Raw genomic sequence first — 3,201 nt, 5'->3', positions numbered from 1 at the left:
TCTAATCCATATTCTCTTCTTTATCATTCTTCTTATTTTTTATGCAAAGTTTATAAGATCTTTAACAATATTAAGGCACAAAGAAGATCGAACATAGAAGTGTTGGAAGACTTGTGGATCTTGCTAAAATTCAAGCAAAAAGGAATATTTACATGTAGCCTTGGTGCATGTAAAACAAAAGGATTGAATCAGTGCATGAGTTTCATGCATTCTTGTGTATTCTTGGTTAGGTTTGATCAATTATTATGTATTTCAACCTTCCTAACAATATTCTTACAACCCCCTTATCCACAAAAAGTCATCTCACGAGTGAGGTCCTCATCAAAAAATTACCCTCTTTAGAATTGGTACATTTAATCTCAATCAATCTTTATTGAGGCATATATGGGCCTCATAAACCACAAATAGACAAAGAAGCCAATTATTCTTGTGAGCTCAAAAAAGCAAATGGAGATGATAATCATATAGCCATATTACAACACACCAGACACTAGTTTTGTTATCTATAACTTGGTGAAGTAGAATGTGGGATAGAGTAAAAGATAGAGTGCTGAAGACGTAGAGGTCAAACATGCCCTCCATTACTAGTGGTAATCTTCACTCCAGAGATGGAAGTAGCAAATCATAATCGTAATCTCTTCACAAGTCATGTGATCAGTATTAAAAACACAATGAACAAGAACCCAAAGATGTAGAAGAACTGGTTAGGCCATATTGAGGTGAGGATGAAGAAGAGCTCCAATGGAACACGGCCCTAAATGGTAATATGATAGCTGCATGTAACAAGATTGCTCTAGAATTTATCTCAGATTCTTATTTGTTCTTACTAGATATTCAATAACTATTTTTTAATACCCAAAATAACTTTCAATAAAGACCAATGGTACAGAGATTCCAAACCACAAGAATACCACTACAAACATGGTACCAAAGGCACTGCTCTAGAGGACTTTTCACCCCAAATCAACGCATTAAGGATAAAGAAGAGAGTAAAGGAAACATGAGTAAATATGAAGGTTGTCTTCAATGTTCTTTCATGAGATAAAAAGGCAAAGCAACTAACATCAAGACGAGCATTGATGACTATGATACGCTCTACAGAACCATCAAGCAACATCGTGAATGTTGAGATATCGAGCGCATCTAGTGAGGCGGCGGTGGACACTGATGACCTGCCTCGGGGATAGGCCCCACACTTACACCACTGCCATGGTTGGTTAAATCATCTGTGATATGCAGCCAGTGCGATGACAGGTTGTGTGTGATAGCCATTCTAGAGACTGGCATAGTTATAGCGCCAGCTCCTTTAGTTGGGTTCACACTATAGAGAACCCTAGTATGTATTTGGTTGAGTACCTTTTCATATTGTGTGTACTCTTATCTTTGTATATGGTGTGTTGAGTGTTGTGTGAAGAAGAAGAAGATTTTCAGCCTCTCACCTTGTGTGTTCTCTTTTAGGGTTTTGTTATTGTGTGTGTGCTTGCAAGAGCTCAAGCTCTCTTCTCCCCTACATCTCTTCATGGTATCAGAGCTGGGTTCATGCTAAGGGCTGAGCTGCAAGCAAGAGAAGCACAGGAAGCGGTACGAGGGTAAGAGCTTCAACTACTCTTCCCTATTTGTGTTGGCGACTACACCCTTGTCGGGAGCTCTATGCGAGAGCTCTATGGGAGGTACTGACAAACGATCTCTGATTGAGGAACTTTCTTCACGGGAGTAAAGCTATAGGGCAACTATTCTATCCTATCAAACTAAATGTTTTGTGCCGAAAACACGTTTCGGGCGCGTTAGGACCTCCGTTTTTTAGAAAACAGGCGATTTCGAGCACTGTTGCAGGGTAAGTCATCAATTCTATGTGCAGAACTCTATTTTAAGAACTGCAGGAAGACATGTTGGTTGTGCTGCAAGGAGGTCGATAGCTGCCATTTGGTGTATGTATGCACATTGAGGTCATTGGTTATGACATTTGAGTGTAGTACAGTACCGCTGCAGAAAATACAACAGTTTATGCAGGAGAAACCAGAGTGCTGTTTCTGGTAAATTTGTGTATTTGGCAAGATGTCAAATGATGGCATAAACCAGATTGTTGCTCAGAAGCTTGACAAGAACAACTTCCATGCTTGGAGGTTCAGGTTGACAAATTTCCTGATGGGAAAGTGTTACTGGGACTACATAGAAGGTGAGCATAAAGAGGCACTGGGGATATCGGAGATCAATCCGACTGCTGCAGATGTGAAAGAGTTCAAGGATTGGAACCAAGGAGCCATAAAAGTTATGTATTGGCTTTCTATCAGTATACATGACACCATGATTGGGCACATACAGGATGCCAAGGAGGCGTGGGACACCTTAGTAAAACTCTATGAAACGAATACCAAGGCACAAAAGATATAGTTGAAGAATGAACTTCATACTGTGGAGAAAAAGAGTATGTCTGTGAATGACTGTGCATTGAAGATCAAGGGTATTGTGGAATCCCTTGCATCTATTAGTGTTTCAGTAGATGATGATGATAAGGTGAAAGTATGTCTACATGGTCTCAGGCCACAATACAAGGCGTTCAAGACGTCTATTCAGACTCGGGAAAACATTCCCAATTTCACAGATCTGGTGTCTATGTTGATTATAGAAGAGAAGAGCTTGGGTGAAGACCGATAGTCTTCACAAAACAAAAACAATTCAGAGCAACATGCCTTCTACACAAGTTCAGGAAGAGGACGAGGTAGAGGAGGCCGTGGACGCGGCCAAGGAGGTGGCTGAATAGGTAATCAGAATTATGGCTAGCAGCAGCAACAATAACAGTCCCAGAATTCATAACAACAACAACACGCAGGTGGAAGAGGCCAATTCAGAGACGCAGGGGGAGTCAAAGAGGTCGTGGAAATTGGCAAATGCAGTATAATGATACACGTGGATGCTTTTATTGTGGTAAGCCTGGACATGTGTAGGCAGATTGGTATAAGAAGCAGGCTGACATGCAAAATGGAAAATTGCGGCAAAACAACTATGCATCCTCGAGCAGAAACAATGAGGATAATGAAAGGTTGTTTGTTATGCAACATGTCGTTAATGCTATGTCTGAAAATGTTGAAGCAGCACATAAAGATGATGTATGGTACATTGATTCAGGTGCTTCGAACCACCTGACAAGTCATGGGGAGTGGTTCAAGGAGATGAAAAACCTTGAAAGACTAGGTTTTGTGG

At 40.7% G+C, this 3,201-nt stretch overlaps 1 pseudogene; it reads right to left on the bottom strand.

Annotated features, from left to right (window-relative positions):
- Positions 1 to 359: 359 nt before the first annotated feature.
- LOC147606506 (transmembrane 9 superfamily member 7 pseudogene) lies at positions 360 to 1,117 on the bottom strand (annotated as a pseudogene).
- Positions 1,118 to 3,201: the final 2,084 nt, after the last annotated feature.

Source organism: Cibotium barometz, chromosome 57 (genome assembly GCF_041138505.1).
Source record: "Cibotium barometz isolate CiBa-2024 chromosome 57, ASM4113850v1, whole genome shotgun sequence".
In the NCBI taxonomy this organism is placed as follows: Eukaryota; Viridiplantae; Streptophyta; class Polypodiopsida; order Cyatheales; family Cibotiaceae; genus Cibotium; species Cibotium barometz.
The sequence above is the reverse complement of the archived record's forward strand: the minus strand, read 5'-3'. Positions and strand labels throughout refer to the sequence as shown.